This window comes from Trichosurus vulpecula, chromosome 1 (assembly GCF_011100635.1).
Source record: "Trichosurus vulpecula isolate mTriVul1 chromosome 1, mTriVul1.pri, whole genome shotgun sequence".
Lineage (NCBI taxonomy): Eukaryota > Metazoa > Chordata > Mammalia > Diprotodontia > Phalangeridae > Trichosurus > Trichosurus vulpecula.
In genome coordinates, this window is record NC_050573.1 from 136,394,053 (window position 1) to 136,415,604 (window position 21,552).

Below are 21,552 nucleotides of genomic sequence, written 5' to 3' on the forward strand. Positions count from 1 at the left end.
GAAGATGGCTATTCTGGGTATGGAACAGCCAGTGCAAAACCATGAAGGCTGGATAGTGGTGTGTTGTGTATAAGCAACATATGTGGGGCCAGTATCAGTGAATTGCATAGCATATAGAGATGTAAGAATGTGTGAGAAGGCTAAAAGCTAGAATGAGACCAAGTTGTAAAGAGCTTTAAATACGAGTGGAGTTTATATTTGATCCTAGAGATAACAGGGAGCTATTAGAATTTACAGAGCGAGGAGAAGGGAGTAACATGGTCAGACTTCTGCTTGAGAAAATCACTTTGTCAACTATGTAAAGGATGAATTTTAGAAGGAAAAGAAGCTTAAGGCATGGGACCAACGAGGAGGCTGTTGCAGTAGTTGAGGTAAGAAGTGAGGAGGGCTTGAGGTAGTGGAATGAGAAAAGAATAATGTTGAAGAATGATTATCATTTAGAACAGGGCTGTCCAAAAATGCTGCCTACAGTGTGATTTATGTGACCTGCCTACAAGCATAGCTACCACAGAGCTCTCATTGAAATGGCAAATCAAAATATATTGTCTTTTGTTTCAATAAAAACCTAAGGTTGGACAGCCCTGATTTAGAAGGTTGTATGGGAATGGCAGAATAATTATTTATCCTTTAGAAAAATCAGTGCCTGTAAATTTCTAGGGAATTAAGTTGATACTACTGTGTGGATTGGGGAAAGTCACTTAACCTCCATGGGCCTAATCTTCCTCATCTATAAACTGAGTCAGTTGGACTGGATTACAACTCTGAGGATCCCTTCCAGCTCAAGGTTGATGATCCTATGAATGGCTAGAGGGATCCAATACTCTAAGCAGAATGTCCAGAGTTGGTTTAATTTATGTAAATCTCGTTAATATATATACTTTGGAACATTGTTAATTTAAGCTAATCAGCTCAGCAGGTCTGAACAGAAGGCCCTCTTGTGGGAACTAAACTCATTTTGGCAATTCTACCTTGAGAAAGAGACTTTCCTTCTAATTCCTGCCTGTCAGTCTTACTAGTGCACACTATTGGAAGTAAGTGCACAGTAGTGGAAAAAGCACTCCTACTCAGGAAACTAGGAATCAAATCCTGGCTCTGTCACACTGCTGTTGTGATTTTAGACAATTTCCTTAACCTTTCTGGGCTTCAGCTTCCTCCTCTGTAAAATGAGGGAGTTCCATAAAATGGTGTCTAAGATCTGTTCCCACATAGAAGCTGATTCTGTCATGGTGGAAGATACAGTGGGTCTCTATTCAGATTGTCCAACAACAATTAGGTTGTTAATGCCACCAAAGAAACCTTATCATGGACAAGGTTTCACATGTACTTCTTAAAATGAAGGCTCTATTTGGAGAAGTTATTTATCCAGGAAAGAAAGAAAAAAAGAAAGAAGGAAAGAGGAAGGAGGGTGATGCTTCTGTGAGCCAGCCTTATAAAGTGGATGCCCAAATATTAACTAGCTTGCTTTGCTGTAGTTATCCTGGTAGTCAATCAGTGAGATCAAGGTTCTTTTCTATTGACCTAAGGTTAAACTTGTTCACCTTGAGCAAGCAGAGGAATGGTTAGTAGCAAGAATGTTTTAAATCAGTGCATGATAGCTATTGGCTAATGGTCTGAAGGTTCTTTGAACTGCCAGAGTCCTTTACAAATATATATTAACTGTTCGTCACAGATAACCTACCTGTATTGAATAGATGTTCTTACTCCAGATCAGAACTTGGAATGGTCAGAAAATAATAATAATGGCTAATGTGTGTATAGTACTTTAAGGTTTGCAAAGTGCTTTCCACAGATTGTCTTCGTTCATTATCTGGCATTTTAAGTCATAGTCTGTCTTTATGAAACACACTGTCCCTATGAATCTGATAACACCAGCTTCCAGCAGCCCTGCTGAGAAAGCTCAAATTTGCTTACCTATCTGCCGCCAGGAGGTAGAGAAGACTTAGAATCAGTGGAGACTTAGGTCCAATTCCTACCCGCTATACTTCCTAGGTACATGGCATTAGGTAAATCATCGAAGTTTTCTGAGCCTCAGTTTCCTCACCTGGAGAAAAGGAGTAATAGTATCTATATAGGACTGTTATGAAGATCAAGTTCCACAAAATATGTAAAGTGCTTTGTAAACCTTAAGGTCCTATGTGAAGGTTATCTCTTACTATAGCACAGAAAATAGGGATAGAAAGTTGAGGAAGAATTGCCTTGGAGGAAGAGGTGGGTGGATGGATGAAGACCAATTAACAAGTCTTATAACAAATGTGTCACAAGTCACTCAGATTTTCTGACACTTCAATCTCAAGTGTAAAATTACCTGTAAGCTCATTTCCAACTTTAAATCTATGGTCCTATGATCTTTCTATTTACACGTTAGTTTTTAAAGGTAACAGTTGAAACTGTTGATCAGAGGCATCTCTGTGTGGAGTGTTGACTTAGCTTGGTTTCTTGGTGTGAAATACAAGCTTGTTGAAATTCAAATATGCTTATAAATCCTCTGCCTTCTACAGGAATTTATTAAACATCTGAGTGTATTTATTTATGGTCATGAATGGCCCAAACTCTTAGCTACCCCTGCCATGGACATTAGCTGGCAATTGAACTTTAGCCATCACATACAAACACATACACACACACACACACACACACACACACACACATGCACACACCCTTTCTAAAATTATAAGGAATTTTAAAAATTAAATCTTTTGGAGTCACTTGTGGTTTTTTTTAGTCAGCAAAATGATTTCAAGCCCTTCTATAGAAAGACTAGGCCTAAACAAGGGGAGTAGCACTGGTTGCTGGGGATTTCTAATAACAGTTTTGATATCAAACATCACTTATGCAAATTAGCTGATTCTTGGTCTTTATTTGTGACAAATACTTTAGTAAAGCCTATGGATTTAGAGCTGGAAAGAGACCTCGGTGTCTATTTAGTACAACTCGATCCATATTACACGTGAGGAGCACAAGGACCCAGAGAGTTCAAGTGACTCACACACTGTCACAGAGTAATGAAGGCGCAGAGCCAGGATTTGGACCTGGGTCTTCTGAATAAAAAGCCAGTGTGTTTTTTTTCCCACTCTACCACTGATGTCTCCTATGGGTTCATTTTTGTAAAATCCCTTAAGTCTAAAATATACTGAAACATTTCTATTTATAGTGTGGGGTCTTTTGATAAAACTTTTGGAATACATTGATATGTAAGCATAATTCTGTAGTGGCCTGTGATAATTTGATTGGGACTTCAGAGACCTGGGTTTGAACCCTAGCTCTGCCATCAGTATTTAACCTTGGGCAAAATAACCTCTCCTGGTCCTTATTTCCTTATCTGTAAAACTTAGAGTTTTCAGCTTCTAAAATGATTTTCATCAGCTCTCAATCCAAACTGTGCTTTGGGTACACAGCCTATCACCAGCTGCTGGTGCAAGCAGTATGGCATGGATGGAACTTAGGAATTTTTATCTAGAGTATTGTTACTCCAGCCCACCCAGTTTAATCATAATAATCCCACTTAAATGGCAAAAAAATCATCTCTAAAATAGCAAAGTATAAAATGACACTAATAAAGAAAACATTTTAGAACCTTTTAAGGAAAAAAAATTTAAGGTACAGTTTCTTATCTTGATGTTTAAAGGCCTTTAAAAACAAAGCAAACAAAACCAAACACAATTCATCCTGAACCTTAAATTAGAATCAGAAGCCCTTCTTGGTAGCTTGTTCTGTCTTCAGCCTTTCTCAACATTAAAGTGTCCTAGGGTCCCAGGGTCAAGAATAGATCATTGGTAGACTGTAGCCAGTTGTGTAATCTTGAGTAAACTGCTTAATCTCTGAAGGCTTTAACTTCATCTATAAAAAATGAAAGGGTTGAGCTAGATGCTCTCTTCTCCTCCCCTCCCCACCACCTCCTGCTCATTGCTACCTCCAGATAATGCTTGATTCTCTGAACTTCTCAGTCCCAGCCACTCATAGTCAATTTCCCTCATTAGGCTGTTTGAGTTAATTGAAGCAAGGAGCTTAGCATGGCTTTCTAGCATTCCCTGTCAATTAGCAAGATCCATGGTGAAACTCTGTTCCCCTTCTATATCTTACCCATATACCACTGTCTACATTTAATGTCTCTGCTTCATTTCCTAACACTCATTCCTCAACCTTCTGCAATCTGACTTTGTAATTCAATTGAAACTATTCTCTCCAAAGTTACTAATGATCTCTAATTGCTAAATCTAATGGTCTTCCCAATCCTCCTCACTCTTTATTTCTTTGTAACTTTTCACACTGCTGACAGCTCTCTCCTTCTGGATATTCTCTAGTCTCTGGGAGTCTATGACAAGTCCTCCTCCTACCTGTCTGACTACTACTCTTTCTCATTTCTCATTGCTGGATATTTACTTTTGTCAAACTCATTAACTGCGATTGTACCCCAAGGCTAGGTCCTGAGCCTTTTCCCCTTTTTGGTCTATACTGTCTCACTTGGTGATCTTATTAGCTTCTGTGGTTTCGATTATCATTACTCACAGCTGACTTCCAGATCTAGAGGTCCATCTTTGTCTTTTTGCTGAACTTGAGTCCCACATCACAAACTGTCTATTGTGTATCTTGAGATGGATTTTCCTTGGACATTGTAAAATAACTTAGATCAAAAACAGAGCCCCTCTCTGCCTTTCCCTCCAACTTTGCCCCTATTATAAACTTCCCTGTTACTGTGGAGGGCAACACCATCCCATTCTACCCCCAGTCACCTAGGCTTCTCCCACTTAGTGTCATCTTCACCTCATCACCCTTACTCACCTCATAGATCCAAGTGGTTTCCAAATCTTATTATTTCTATCTTTATATTACCTTGTTTCTCTGTCCTCTTCTCTCTTTTTTGCACAGCCACCATCCTGTTCAGGGCCTTACCACCTAATGTTGAAATTGGTCTTTTCCTGGTTGGTCTCCCTTCCTAAGGTCTCTTCCCTACTCTGATCCATCTTCCCCATTGCTGCCAATGTCATCTTCCTAAAGTGCAGTTCTGACTATATTTCAGACCCTATCTCATACATAATCCCAGTTCACAAAAGGAAATATCTCCCTATCAGCTCTAGGATATAATGTAAACTTTATATGGCGTTCAAAGCTCATCTCATCATGATACCTTCCAATCTTTCCAGGTGTCTGACATACTCTCCTCCATGCACTTTATGGTCCAGCCACACAAGCTTTTTTTTTTCCCTATTCTTCCATCTCCCTTGTTTGTGGCTTGCTCTGGCTGTCCCTCATGGTTGGTATCCTTTCCCATGATATCTCTCGTTCTTAAAATCCCTGACTTCCTTCAAAACTGAGCTGAAACACTTTTTCCTGGAAGAGGTTTTTCCCAGTCCCCTCACCGTGTCTTCTCTGTGTATGGGTCTTTGCACAGAAGTGGTGTCAAACTCAAATAAGGATCCAGATGGACTGTTTATTGACTTAGAAAACCATGTATATTCATACATTTCTTTCTTTTAATTAATATATCACCCATTAAAATCAGTTGCATTTTAATCTGGTTCAGGCCACCCTAAGGACTGTTGTGGGTGTTTGTCACTTCTGGAGTACTATATATGCATGTGCGTGCACACAGATGTGTGTATATGTGTATATATGTATACATATGCATATGAATATATGCACACGTGTATATGCGCACATGTATGTATATATAAATATATGTATACACACACATATTTTTTTTCTCTCTCCCATTGGAAAGTAAGTTTCATTAGGGAATGAAGTACTTTTGCTTTTTTTCTGTATTCTTGATGCTTTGCACAGTACCTGGCATATAAGTGCTACTCAGTTTTTAACTTCTTATACTTGCCTAAAAGAATACAGCACATAGTATTACTGAGGAACCTAGCAAAGATATTATACCATGGTCTCAATGGGATGAATATGTTCTAGGTTGTCATTGACGATTTTGAGCAGTAGTTTCTGGCAGCCTCCGACTCTAATGGCACAGGAAGGAAAACCTTTGTTGGTCATGGGGGTGGGGATGGGTTTCCTGGATTCTGGTGATGGGTGAGATGGCCTGTGTATATAGGACTATCCTGTGGTCATTAAATTATTAGTTTGTTAACGGTAGCTTTATATAAGAAGAAACTCATTGTCTTTTTTCTCTCATACTCCCCTCTTCTGAACTTCCCTATTACTACGGAAGAAAGGACCATTTTGCAAGTCATCCAGGCTTGCAAGCTTGGTGTCTTCTTCAGCTGTTCAACTGCACTCATCTCACAGACCCAGTCTGTTGCCAGACCTCATTTCTACCTCTACATCTCTTGTGCCTGTCTTCTTCTCTCTACTCACAGCTGCCACTCTGCTGCAGGCTCTATCTCACAGCCATACAAATGCTGTAGTTTTCTGGCTGGTCTCTCTTCTCTGTTCTGTCCCCATTTCACTTTATCCCATCACTGAGCTGCCAAAGTGATCTTAAATCACAGATCTGACCATGTCATTCTTTAGCTCAACAAACTCCAGTGGATCCCTGTTATCTCCTGGATCAAATATAGGCTCCTCTGTTTGTCTTTTAAAGCCGTTTGCTACCTAGAACCCTTCCTCCCTTTGCAGTCTCCTTACACTTTACTGTCCTCTGTCTACACTACAGCCCAATGATACTGGCACTCTTGCTGTTTTGTACAGACAACACTCCATTTCCTGGCTCCGTACCTTTTCTGTTGTTGTCTCCCATTCCTGAAGTGTTCGTCTTTCTCACCTGTGGTTTCTGTCTTCCTTCAAGCCTTGGCTCACATCCTACCTTACATAAAAGTCCTTTCTTGGTTTCTTCTAGTGTTTTCCCTCTGAGGTTACTTCCCATTTACATTGTGTGTATCTTGTAGGTACATAATTAATTGGATGCTGGTTCTCACTAGAATGTGAGCTCCTTTGGGGTCAGGACTGGTTTTTTCAAGTGACCAAACATTTACTGAACACTTTTTCTGTGCCAGATGCTATGCTGAGTACTGGAGATGCAAAGTAAGGCCCTGTGCCCTCAAGGAGCCCACAATCTAAGGGGGAGACAGCTGCAAACAGCTGTGTACAAACAAGATATGTTGTTGTCCTGGTTTGTATCCCCAGAGCTTAGCACAGGTCTTGGCATGCAGTGAGTGTACCTAATGTTGGTTGACTGACTGGCTACTATTAATGTTCCCTTTGCTCCCTTAGTCATTTGCTCTTAACAAGCCTGAGAGGAATAGCACTACTTTAAATATAGTGTCTTAGGAAGATGTAGACTATTAACATGCTAAATGAAAAGAGTTCACCTTATCAGAATAATAAAAAAGCCTTTTTACTATTGATGGGGGAGGGGGGATATTGTACCTGGTACCAAAACCAAGCAGAAGAATATGCAAGAAGGTTGCTGCCCAACATAGAAAAATGTTTCAGCAGAATTTTCTTATTTGAGCTTAATTATTTTTGTTATTCTCAGTCATAGAATTTTAGAGCCAGATGGGACTTAGTGGACATCTGGGCTGTGCCCAGTTCCTTTGGGCATTTTTATAATAGGGAAATGGGATCATTTGTGTCAAAGGCTCATTGGAATTTGTATACTAACAACAAGGATCTGATTTGAACTATTGGCAATGCTAATTGTGTAGGAAACAGCACACCAGATATTACAATTTCCCAGGTTTAAAAAATAGTGACATGCCTCATAGCTTGTAGGGCTTTTAGAGTATTTCTAGTCAATGAATCCTAAGTCAGTGATCCTTTTAGAGATATGAATGTAGGGTTTACTGGCGTTTAAAAATAACTTAGTTAAGCTTTAGTTGGGAAAGTAGTGTGGTATAATTAGAGTGCTCTAGTCAGACCACAAGGATCAAGTCCCAGCTTACTAATTGTATAAACTTAGACAAGTCAAAGTCTATTTGAAGTTGTTTCTTTTCCTGAAAAATACGGAAAAAGTTGCCCTGTTTACCAAGAAGAATTGTTAGGAAAGTGCCTTGTAAATTGTAAAGCACTATGTAAATGCATGCTTGTGTTATTAATTTTAAAGTAACATTCATTTAGATGAAATGTGGATGTATTACTAAGGAACAAACATGGGCAAATATTACATCCCTTATGACTCCAACAAATGAACTGTATAAGATGTGTGAGTTGTACATTATAAATTAGAATAAGCTATATTGAGAGGTCTTCAAGCAAAGTCTGAATAAACAATTAATTATTGAGTGTGAAGTTTCCTCCAACCCAGAAATTCTGTGATTCTGTGAAGTATGTTTAAGGACTTATACTGGCTTAGATATGTCATTTTGGTAACATTTGTTCATCTCTCAATAATAAGTTATTGGGCACCAACTCTTTTCACTGGAAAAGTAGTATGGGGTAGTAGATAGGAGGTGTGGCCTTGGATTCAGAAGGATTCTGAGTTCAAGTCTGGCCTGTGACGCATTTTTTTGCCATAAATCAGTCTTAATATGTCAGTGTCCAAAGTAACTCTTTAAGATACCTGATGTGGTTTTGATCTGAGTTGTAGGGGACTGAGGAAGTTTCTTTATCAGTCAAATCACAGGTCTAGACCAAAATGACAATAACAAACCTTCTCTATGTATTGTAGGTATATATGTGTCAGGGTGTAAGTGGATAAGACAACAGAGGTGTATAATACGTTTATTTTCAGGGAGCTTACATTCACCTTGGGAAGAAAAGCACTCTTGAAAGAATTATTGAACAAATTGTATAAGGTGGAAAAGTATTCAATATTGAATATTGGATTGTACTATATAGATGTTGGAGAACAGAAAAATATGTAACATCTCATAATTCATCTAGCTGCTGCTTAAAAATCCCAAATGAAAGGAAACTTGCCACTTCTTAAGGCAGCTCATTCTATATTGAATAGCCTTAGTCAGTAAATTTTTCCTGACACCAAGCCTGAATTTTTCTGTAGTCTTCTGGGTACCATATTTTGTCTAGTCTAAGGTCTCATTGTTATTTTTGTTTTGTTTTCAGTGTAACACTACTGATTCAATTTGACAATTCACTCGTATCCCTATGTCTTCTTCAAATTAATTCTTGTCTGGCCACATCTTCCCCTATCTTGTATTTGTTTGATTGATTTAAAAACAAACAACTATAGGTCTGATGTTGTAGAAAATTATGTTTATCTCTACTAAAATTTATTTCATTAGATTCTACCCATTGTTGACATCTTTTAAGATCCTAATTCTGTCATCCAACATGTTATCCCTCCCAACTCCAGGTCATCAGCTTGATAAGGATGCTACCAAATCCTACTACTGACCCTGTGTACCCTTGGGCAAATCACTTACCAACCCCCTTATCTCCTAAATCAAAATCACAGAATTTGAGAGGTGAAAGGAACCTTTGTAGCCTGTACATGAAGGGAATCCCCATTATGATATGCCCAATAAGTGGTCCTTTAGGCAGAGAGACCAATTAGAAGGCTACTTTGAGTCCTAGTGAGAAGTGATGAGGGCTTGAGTTAGGATAGTGGCTGTGTAAGAAATGAGGTATATGTGAGGAATATTGTGGAGAAATAAACTGCAAAATTTGGCACCTGATTGGATATGTGGGGAGGGAGAAAGGGGTTGAGGAAGGTAAAGAGGTTGTAATCCCAGGTGATTAGAAGGATGATGGTACCATCAATAGTAAAAGAAAAGCTAACAAGAGGGGTCAGCTAGGATTTGGAGGTGTTAACTTAGAGATGTCTATCCATATGACTGCTCACTTTGCTAGATCTTCATTCAAGTACACCTGCTCACCAGGATGGTGAAGGAACTTGAGTCTGTATCATGAAGATTGCTTAAAAGAAAAGAACATGTTCGGTATGGTGAAGATGACCCAAATAAGGTACACATAATATATCTTTTGAGGTGCTTGAAAGCATTGGAGGAGAGGGACTAGCTTTGTTCTGTTTGTTCACAGGGAACAAAATTAGGAGTAATGGGCGGGCATTGAAAAGAAGAAAACAGACTTCATGTCAGGCTGATAATTGAATTCATGGGAGCTTAGATTACAAAGCAGAGAGTATATAGAAAAAAGAGAGCATCTAGGACAGAGTCTTGGGAGTAGACCCACAGTTTGTAGCCATGATACAGTTGAAGATCCAACAAAGGAGACCAAGTAGTAGTCAGACATGTGAAAGGATAATAAAGAAGAGAACAGTGTCATGAAAACCCAGAGATGAAAGTATTTAGGAGAAGGTGCTCGGATGTTTCAGTGAGAGGAAGGAGATTTAGAAAAGACCCTTAACAATTAATAGTTAGCATTTTATCTTATTTGATGGTCACAACAACCTTGGGAGGTAGAGATGAAGAAACTACACAGGGATTAAGTGACTTGTCCAGTGTCACACAGCCAAGAAGTATGTGAGGCAGGGTTTGAATGCAGTTCTTCCAGATTTTAGTTTCAGTGCTCTATTCACTGTACCACTGGTAATTTTAAGAGGGCAGTTATATTGAGTGATGAGGTTGGAAGCCAGATTGAAGAGGGTTTCACAAGTAAGAGAAGTGGAGAAACTTAGTGTAAATAATTTTCCAGGGGGCTTCAGATTCAACATCTAACCTGCTTCACTAGTTCAGACTCCTCCAAGTCAATTACATGATATCTATCTCTGCCTTGTATAGCTCAAGGTCTCTCTTCTACCACCCATTTTATTACAGCCATATTTTTTCCCACAGAAGCCAGATAGAGTTCTCAGTTGTCATGATGGGGTTGGTCTGGATGATCTCTCAGCTCCCTTCCTCCTCTAAATCAGTGATTCTTTGTTTACCACTATAAATCCCTAGGGTATAATACTGTTAACCTCCTTCCATTTGACTTAAATTCAGGGTTTGTTGCTAAATGTTTAACCACCGGCTCTGGGGAGGGAGGGAGGAGTAGTCTGTAGCACACATTTTTAAGTTCAATCTCCATTATGCACATTTTCTCCATCACTTTCTTCAGTCTGGACAATCAACAAAACAACAAATCCAGCCCTTATTGGTAGCATCTGCCAGTTCCCAAGGACTGAAAATTTAAATAGCCTGCCCCCACAAACATGTACATAATCCCAGCCAGCTCTAGCACAGTGCTGCTTAAGTTCATTAAAGGCTATTCCTATGGGCCAGACATTGAACCAGATCTAAATTCATCTAAGTACTGTATCCCATTAGGGTCATAGATTTGGAGCTGGAAAGGAACTTGGAGGCCATCTAGTCTAACTCCATATTTCACAGAGGAAACTGAAACCTAGAGAGGTGAAGTGACTTAGATATTAACCCATCGAAGGCAAGTGGCAAAGTGAAGATTTGAACCTAGGGGTCTTCTAACCCCAGATATGATCTACAGCTTTCTGTCTTGTCCTAAATGAATGTTTTGAGGGACTTTTTAAAAAAATAAAATGCCTTAGTGTCCATCATCCCTGATCTACCAGTACAGTAGTTGCATTATTATTTTTAAAAGGGGAGAAGAGTGAAAGGCAAAACCAAGGTTATAAGAAACAGTGAAGTAAGACTCCCCCACAAAAAATAGCAGCAACAGCTCCTCTAAACAAACCTAGAAAATGCATCATAACAAATCCTGATGGGGAAATCCAGAAAAAATCATAGTAAATCATTTGTCCAGGCCAATTTGGCTCAGGGAGACAGGTTTTACAAACAAGGTCAGGACAGGAGGTCATTGCATGCAGAGTACTACAGTATCCAGGGAGAGTCTATGCACCAGGATATGAAGAGCAACCAGACCCATACAAGGGCACTTCAATGCAGACAGGTGCCAACTGGCAGCTCTGTCACCTGCTACCCAGTCCTAGGTCACAGATCCAGGGAAGGCAACCTGTACAAGGAGAAGAGAGACCCTGGATGGTGTATTTAAAAGGAGGAAATTCAGAAGCCAGCAGGAGCAACAGAGCAGACCCCAAGCCAGAGCAGAATCTCACTTCCAGCATCTAGCTCAGCCTGCAGACAAATAACCAAGACAGGAACCTCAGACCAAATAAGAGCCTACAGTTCCATCACTCTGAGCCAATGCAGTTTCCTATCTGGCTGAGAGGAACAGAGTCTAGCAGGAGTCTGTTGCTCAGAACTAAACCCAAGTCAGGAACTTTCAGAGTTCAGACCAAGAGGGCAACAATCAGCCTTTGGCTGGTTGGATCAGCCCACTTTGAGAACACTGAAAGCTTTGAAGATCCCCAGCTTGTCCCTGAGATTCTGGAATAATGCTGCACTTAACATTGCAAGAAAGCAGTAATAGGACCATTCTAGACTTTCCCCCAAGAAGTGTTATGGTACGTAACCCTAATATCATGTTTGAATTCAGGAAGCAGGCTGGAATAATGGGTAAACAAAAAATAAGAACCCCACCATAATGAGTTATTATGGTGGCAGAGGCTGTCAAGACACAAACACTGAAAATAAGTATGACTCCAAATCACTTACAATCACCTACCTCAGAGAAAAACACAACTTGCCAAACTCAAGTAGCATTCTTGGAAGGGATAAAGCAAGAGTTTGAAAAAGAACATTAAACTGTTTTTATAAATGAAATAGCACTCGAGGGGAAAAATGGAAAAGAAGTGAGAGCTATGGAAGAAATAAGCGGAATGGGAATTATCTTGGCATAAGAGAGACAAAATCTCGCCCAAGCAACAAATCCTCCGAAAATTAAAAAGCACCAAATAGAGGCCACGAGGCAATAAGAAATATTAAAACAAAGTCAAAATGGGACTGAAAATAGAAAATATTAAATATTTCATAGCAAAAAAAAATTTTTACCTGGAAAACAGAGGAGAAAAAAATCTAAGAATCATTGGACTATCTCATTACCATGACCAAAAAAAGAGCCTAGCCATTCCATTTCAACAAATCTTAAAAGAAAATTTCCAGGTTTCTTAGAACTAGAGGGCATGGTGGAAATAGAAAGAATCCACCAGTCACCTCCTGAAAGAAACCCCAAGACAAAATCTTCCAGGAGTATCAGACAAATCCAGAACTTCCAAGTGAAAGAAAAAAATACTATAAGCAGCCATATTGAAAGAGCCACAATCAGGATCACTCATGATTTAGTAGGCATTATTATAAAGGAACAGAGAACTTGGAATATGATATTCCAGAAAGTGGAATTGGCTTACAGAGAAAAATAACTTACTTAGCAAAACTGAGTATAATGCTAAAGGAGGAGAAAGATTTTTAATGAAACAGAGGACCTCCAAGCATACCTGATGGAAAGGCCAGAGCTGGGGAGAAACTTTGAAGTTCAAACACTGGAGTAAAGAGAAACATTAGAAGGTAAACATGAATGAACAACAATTAAGGAGGAAACAAGGATAAATTGTGTCTCTTCTGAACATTATCATCATTACGGTTTATAGAAAGAATCCAATTAGACAAAGCTTAGAAATGGTTTTGTTATGTCTTGATAATCTTAGGAAAAGAATGGAGGTTACAACATGACTAATGTGAAAATATTTTTAATGTGAATTTATATGTAGCACCTATATCAGATTGCATGCTTTCTTGGGGAGGGGAGAAGAAAATTTAAAACTCAAAAGCTTGTGGAACTGAATGTTGTAAACTAAAAATAAATAAGTTTGAAAAAAATTAGGAAAAAAAAAAAGAATGGAGGGAGAAGAGGAATACACTGGATAGGGGTAAGGGGAAGGGAAGGGAAGGCTAGGAGGAAATTGTCTCACCTAATCAGGGGTGCACAAGTAGACAACTATATAAATAAGCAGGAGGAGGGAGGGTGAGTGGCTAACACTTGAAGCTCTCTGAATAGGGAAATATGAAGGGAAGAGGAGGAGTGGAATTAGAGGAAGGTAGATTAAGAAAGGGATTAGTCCTAGGCAAAACAAACTCTAGCTAGGGATACACAAAAATATAGCTCTTTGTGAGGTAACAAAAAATGGAAGTTTGAGAGGGTACTACAGTAGGAAAATAACTTTTCATATTTTTTTTCTGTGAAAAGATAGATGAGCCGTGTTTATCAACATGGTTTAAAAATGCATCAAGATCTAGTATGCCATACTTTCCCCTCCAGTGGAAGTCGTTAACAGGAATATTGGAGAGGTTTTACTGTATTTTCCCATTTGATCTTGAAAATATGATCAATATGAAATAAGCACACTGATAAGTAATTAAAAGAGTCAGCTTATTTTGTTGGTTTTTTTTAATAATTGGAGTAATTGTTCAAATATTTAAGAGCATTATTCAGCTGATTTGTTAAGAAAGCCTCATCTTTTAACTCTTGTTTTCCTTGGCCAAAACATCATCCCTATCAGTTAGGGATCTGTGATTGTTGGTATGAGAAATGCCAATTGCACCCCCTTCCTAACTTAGTCTTACAGTTCCCTGAGGCTCAGAGTGGTTGGGTGGGGGCAGCTAGGTGGTACAGTGGAAAGAATGCTGGCCCTGGAGTCAGGAGGACCTGAGTTCAAATGTGGCCTCAGACCAAGACACTTGATACTTACTAGCTGTGTGACCCTGGTCGAGTCACTTAACCTCAATTGCCTCATCAAAAAAAAAAAAAACCCAAAACAAAAAACAGAGTGGTTGAGTGACTTGCCTTACTCTCCCTAAACTAGTAAGTGTTAAAGATCTCATTTGAAACAAAATCTTCCTGATTCCACCGAACCCACAACATTATACCAGGTTGCTAAGTGTTTAACCACCAGTTCTAATCTCCAGTATTCTGAATTCAGAATATTCACATGTTCAGTATTTCCTAGATTTTGACTGTAATTTAATTGAGTCCCTTCCAGCTTCCATGACATCTATGTGTTCTAAAGGCAGGCAGTCCTCATATTGTTCCTCCTTCTCCTTTTTCTTTCATTCATTCTTTCTTTTTTTAACCATAAGATTAGGAATTGATGTTGGTCTTATACAAGGCAAGTATTCTCTGGAAGTATGGTGGCATTTGGCTTTAAAGCAATTCTGTGATTTTTTGTCCGTTTCCTTTTTCCCTTCTCCCCTCCCCCATCTTGTTACCTAGGAATTAGAGTGTTAAGGGAATTGGAGCTATTTTGAAGGTGAAAGAAGGAAGGTATTCCATAGCTAAATGCTACAGCCCACAATCCCACATACTTATTGATTTCTTGCCAGAAGATTTGTTTGGTCACAATGTTGCATTGTAGTCTCGTGCCTTGTAAAATGTTGCTTTTCTGGATTTAAACAATTTCTCCTTTGTTTTATACTGCAAGTTCACTTGGAATTTAAACCAGGTCTGTGAGATGACCCAGAGTAATATGGAACAGAGAACCCAATATTTTTTCTCCCTGTGTAGCTAGGCAGACTACTTCCTTTCCTCCTCTATCCCCCCTGCTTTGTATCTTCACCATTCTTGGCAGTGATGATTGCCTTCAAATGAGATATTTTTAAAATACGTAGCACAGATCATGGCACATAAAGGTGTTTAAAATATCTTTTCCTCTCCCCTTCTACCAAGACATTGACAAAACTATTATGTGGTTGGTTGTGATGCTCTGGAGCTATTCTCACCCCCTTTAAATGTAAAAAAGGAAAAAAAAAGACAGACTAAAATTCACATGGGAGATTCCTCATGGGAAGTTTTAAAATCTGATGCAGAATACACATTTTGCAAAGTCACATAATTTGAAGAAGGAATTTCCTTAGTTTTTTTATCTAATATATAAATGGAAGGAATCCCCAGTGTAATACACCCAAGAAGGGGGCATAAGATGGAGGAGAATGAGAATGGGTACAGAAGGGAAACCTGCCACCATTCTGCTTTTGGATAGCTACAGTGGTTTAGAAGTTTTTCTTGACATTAAGCCTAAATTGACCCCTTTGCAACATCTACCCATCATTCATGGAGCCAAACAGAACACTTCCACATGATACCCTTCAAATACTTAATGATAACTGTCATGTACCCTAAGTGTTCTCTTCTCTGGGCTACACATACCCAACTGATTCCCATGCATGTCATGAACTTTTAAGGCCCGTTTAGTACTTTGGTTGCCCTCCCCTGCATACTGTACAGTTGATTTGTTGCTCTTAAACCATGCCAGCTAGAACTTAACACAGTACTGGAAATGAGGCCTGAAAATGTCAGATTACAGCGGGGCTATCACTTCTCTAACTGTACAAGCCATACCTCTCTTAATACAACCCAAGATGGCATTACTTTTTTTGGGAGGGGCTGCCTGATGTATCACACTGCTGATTCATGTTGAGCTACAGCCCATTAAAACCACCAGATCATTTTCAGAACAACCAGTCTAACTTTTATACTTGTGAAGTCGATTCTTTGTGTTAAGACTATTTATCCTTCCTGAATTATATCTTGTTAGTTTCAGCCTAGTGCTGTCAAGATGATTTTGTATTCTTATTCTGTAATCCACAGTGTTGCATTGTAGTCTTGTGCCTTGTAAAATGTTGCTTCGGGTTCTCTGTTGCATGGCTATTCCTTCTAGTTTGGGATCATCAGCATATTTGATGATCAGACCATTTTTGCACCTATTTAAATTATTGCTAGATTCCCTGGGGTCCTCCACTGGAGACCTCCTGCCCCATTGACATTGTACTAGTAATATTAACAATTACTTTTGAATCCATTCATCCAACCAATTCCAAATCCCTCTGCCTGTATCATCATGTACTCCACATCTCTCCATATGCTCAACAAGTGTGAGATACTTTATCAAACAACTTTGTTAAAATATAGTTAAACTGTGTCCACAGCATTCTACTAACTTAGTAAACCTGTGAAAAAGAGAAATAATGTTATTCTATCTCGACTGACCTGTTTTTGATGAAATCATGTTGGCTTTTGGGAATTATCTTTTTCCTTTCTAGATGTTCATCAACAATCCCTCCAATAATCCATTTTAGAATTTTCTCAAGAATTGAATAGAAACAGGCTCGTAATATAAAGTTTCTACTCCCTTCACCTTTTGGAAAATTTGAGGGAAAAATTGACTTTTTCCAACCTTGTGATGATACTACTTCCATTTTCCTTTTCTTTGGAGTCAGCTATGTGGCTCAGTGGATAGAACATTGGACTTGGAGTCAGAAAAAACTGAGTTCAGATGAGGCCTCAGACACTTCTAGCTTGTGACCCTGGGAAAGTCACTTAACCTCCACCTGCCTCAGTTTCTTCAGCTGTAAAGTGCGGGAAAAGGGGCACTTACCTCCCACGGTTATTGTGAAGATAAAATGAGATGTTTGTTAAATGCTTTGCACAGTGCCTGACATGTAGTAGGCACTTAGTAAATGCTTGTTGCTTTCCCTTTTTCCTTTCAAATATGTTATGACTCAGTGACTGCAATTACAGCTATCTTACCTCCCAGAAACTTGGGATGTAGTTCTTCTGGGCCAGGTAATTTGAATTTATCAAGGTCAGCTAGGTGTTCCCTTACTACTCCTTAGGTATCTTGAGCATCAGCTCCCTGTTAGTTATTTTCAGTCTGTCACTTCTAGTATAAAGGTCAAGAAAATGGAAGCAAAATCAAAGTTCAGCAACTCCGCCTTGCTCAGTTCTAAGTTATCCTAATTACATCCATCACCAACAGAGGGCCTGTCTCTATTGAGATACTCCTTTTTTCCCTCTCTCAACATACCTTTGTAGATCTCCACTCCTTACTGACCTTAGTTCTCTTCAAGATCTCCCCTCATGCTGAGCTCATGTGCTCTCGTCAGTATTTTTGTAAGACCATGCCACACTCCTATTCATGTTTAGTCACCTGGCTGTCCTTATCCTGTGCCTTTCTTTGTTGTTGTTGTTTTAAATTGATTTGCCTTGTCCACCGTCCCACATTTAGTAGAATAATTAAATGTTCTTAAAAAAGGGAAAAAATTTCTTAGTATAAAACATGCATATTGGGGCAAAGCAAATTCTGACATTGGCCATTTCTGAAAATCATACATATCTCTTTTTTATTGTTTAGTATATTTAGTTTTCAGCATTGATTTTCACAAGAGTTTGAATTACAAATTTTCTCCCCATTTCTACCCCCCCCCACTCCAAGATGGCGTATATTCTGGTTGCCCTATTCCGCAGTCAGCCCTCCCTTCTGTCACCCCACTCCCTCCCATCCCCTTTCCCCTTCCTTTCTTGTAGGGCAAGATAAATTTCTACGCCCCATTGCCTGTGTATCTTATTTCCTAGTTGCATGCAAAAACTTTTTTGTTGTTGTTGTTTTTGAACATCTGTTTTTAAAACTTTGAGTTCCAAATTCTCTCCCCTCTTCCCTTCCCACCCACCCTCCCTAAGAAGTCAAGCAATTCAACATGGGCCACATGCGTATCATTATGTATAACCCTTCCGCAATACTCATGTTGTGAGAGACTAACTATATTTTGCTTCTTCCTAACCTATCCCCCTTTATTGAATTTTCTCCCTTGGCCCTGTCCTCTTTCGAAAGTGTTTGTTTTTGATTACCTCCACCCCCATCTGCCCTCCCTTCTATAATCCCCCACCTTTTTTATCGCCTTCCTCCTTCTTTCCTGTGGGGTAAGATACCCAATTGAGTATGTATGGTATTCCCTCCTCAGGTCAAATCTGATGAGAGCAAGATTCACTCATTCCCCCTCACTTGCCTTCTCTTCTCTTCCTACAGAACTGCTTTTTCTTGCCACTTTCATGCGAGATAATTTACCCCATTCTATCTCTCCCTATCTCCCTCTCTCAATATATTCCTCTCTCATCCCTTAATTTGATTTTATTTCTTTTAGATATCTTCCCTTCACCTTTAACTCACCCTATGCCTGCGCTCTCTCTCTCTCTCTCTCTCTCTCTCTCTCTGTGTGTATATATATATATATATATATATATATATATATGTACACACATACATATATACATACATACACGTTCACATATACATATATATAGATACACGCACATATATATACATAAATATATATATGCATATTCCCTTCAGCTACCCTAATACTGAGGTCTCATGAATCATACACATCATCTTTCCATGTAGGAATGTAAACAAAACAGTTCAACTTTAGCAAGTCCCTTGCAATTTCTTTTTCTTGTTCTTTTTCTTGATTACTTTTTCATGCTTCTCTTGATTCTTGTGTTTGAAAGTCAAATTTTCTATTCAGCTCTGGTCTTTTCACTGAGAAAGCTTGAAAGTCCTCTCTTTTATTGAAAGTCCATATTTTGCCTTGGAGCATGATACTCAGTTTTGCTGGGTAGGTGATTCTTGGTTTTAATCCTAGCTCTATTGACCTCCGGAATATCGTATTCCAAGCCCTTCGATCTCTTAATGTAGAAGCTGCTAGATCTTGGATTATTCTGATTATGTTTCCACAATACTCAAATTGTTTCTTTCTGGCTGCTTGCAGTATTTTCTCCTTGATCTGGGAGCTCTAGAATTTGGTGACAATATTCCTAGAGATTTCTTTTTGGGATCTATTTGAGGAGGCAATCTATGGATTCTTTCAATTTCTATTTTGCCCTGTGGCTCTAGAATATCAGGGCAGTTCTCCTTCATAATTTCTTGAAAGATGATATCTAGGCTCTTTTTTTGATTATGGCTTTCAGGTAGTCCAGTAATTTTTAAATTATCTCTCCTGAATCTATTTTCCAGGTCAGTGGTTTTTCCAATGAGATATTTCACATTGTCTTCCATTTTTTTCCTTCCTTTGGTTCTGTTTTATAATATCTTGATTTCTCATAAAGTCACTAGCTTCCACTTGCTCCAGTCTAATTTTTAAGGTAGTATTTTCTTCAGTGGTCTTTTGGACCTCCTTTTCCATTTGGCTAATTCTGCCTTTCAAAACATTCTTCTCCTCATTGGCTTTTTGGAGCTCTTTTGACATTTGAGTTAATCTATTTTTTAAGGTGTTGTTTTCTTCAGTATATTTTTCAGTATTTTTTGGGTCTCCTTTAGCAAGTCATTGACTTGTTTTTCATGGTTTTCTCTCATCCTTCTCATTTCTCTTCCCAATTTTTCCTCTACTTCTCTAACTTGCTTTTCCAAATCCTTTTTGAGCTCTTCCATGGCCTGAGACCAGTTCATGTTTTTCTTGGAGGCTTTTGTTGTAGGCTCTTTGACTTTGTTGACTTCTTCTGGCTGTATGTTTTGGTCTTCTTTGTCAGCAAAGAAAGATTCCAAAGTCTGAGACTGAATCTGGGTGTGTTTTCACTGCCTGTCCATGTTCCCAGCCAACGTACTTGACCCTTGAGTTTTCCGTTGGGGTATGACTGCTTGTAGAGTAAAGAGAACTATGTTCCAACCTTGAGGGGGTATGCCAGCTCTGCCACACCAGCACTCCTCCTTCCCCAAGAACCCCCAACCCAGGCTGGACTTAGACCTTCAGCAGGCTCTTCACTCCTGCTCTGATCCACCACTTAATTCCTCCCACCAGGTGGGCCTGGGGCCTGCAAGCAACTGCAGCTGTAGTTCTGTAGCTGCCCCACCTCCACTGCTTCCCAGGTGGTGGCTGAACTGCGAACTCTATCCCCCTGTCCCCAGCAGCTTTTCCCGCTAACCTTCTCTGTTGTCTTTGATGTTTGTGGGTTGAGAAGTCTGGTAACTGCTGCAGCTCACTGATTCAGGGCACTAGGGTACGCTCCACCTGGCTCTTGGTCTGGTTGGTCTGTGCAGCCCAAGCTGGGCTCTGCTCCACTCTGCTCCCAGCTCACTGCAGCATAGATCTTACCCAGAGATCATCCAGGCTGCCCTGGGCTAGAGCCCTGCTTCCCTCTGCTATTTTGTGGGTTCTGCAGTTCTTCTCTGTTGTCTTTGGTGTTTGTGGGTTGAGAAGTCTGGCAACTGCCGCAGGTCACTTATTCAGGGTGCTAGGGCCGGCTCCACCCGGCTCCTGGTCTGGTTGGTCCCTGTGGCCATGCTAGGCTCTGCTCCTCTCCGCTCCCAGCTCCATGAGCGAAAGACCTCACCCAGCAACCATCCAGGCTATCCTGGGCTGGAGCCCTGCTTCCCTCTGCTATTTGGTGGGTTCTGCAGTTCTAGAATTGGTTCAGAGCCATTTTTTATAGTTTTTTGGAGGGACCTGGTGGGGAGCTCACGCTAGTCCCTGCTTTCCAGCTGCCATCTTGGCTCCACCCTCCAATCATACATATCTCTTAAAATCTTGGTCAGTGAATTCCCTGTGCATTCACATCAATTTCTTCAGAAAAATCCCATTTTTCCTTCTGATTGGAATTGTTTTCATTTGGGTTTTCAGATTTTATTGCTGAGTGTTTTCCATATTAAATAGGAGAATTGTCCCTTGAAGCATTTCAGTTCATAGAATCCCACCTGTTTGTCTTCTGAGCCCTTTTAAATCTGCATTCCTCAAGTCTAGGTTGCATCTCAGTCTATGTCCCCATTTCCTCTCCTCTATCATAAATCTTAGGATGGAGTTGCCACCAGTTGGATGATTCTCATCATATTTACCCAAGAAACCAACCTACCTACCTCAGTTTTCCAGTTCTATAAAATGAAGATAATAGTAACTAAATCTAGTATTTTTGAGGGATTAAAATGAGATATCTTAAATCACTTTGCAAATTTAAAGCATTATGTATATATGCCACCTACTGTCACTATTACTATTAATCTCATTATTATTATTAATTATACTTAATAATGGGATTTAGATTCAGACTAGAACTTCCCCTTGT

General features: G+C 39.5%; 1 protein-coding gene across 1 annotated transcript in view; it reads left to right on the forward strand.

The window, feature by feature from the left end:
* The window catches only part of RSPO2 (R-spondin 2), a 261,543-nt gene that overhangs the window by 138,826 nt on the left and 101,165 nt on the right, over positions 1-21,552 (forward strand). The window lies entirely within an intron of this gene.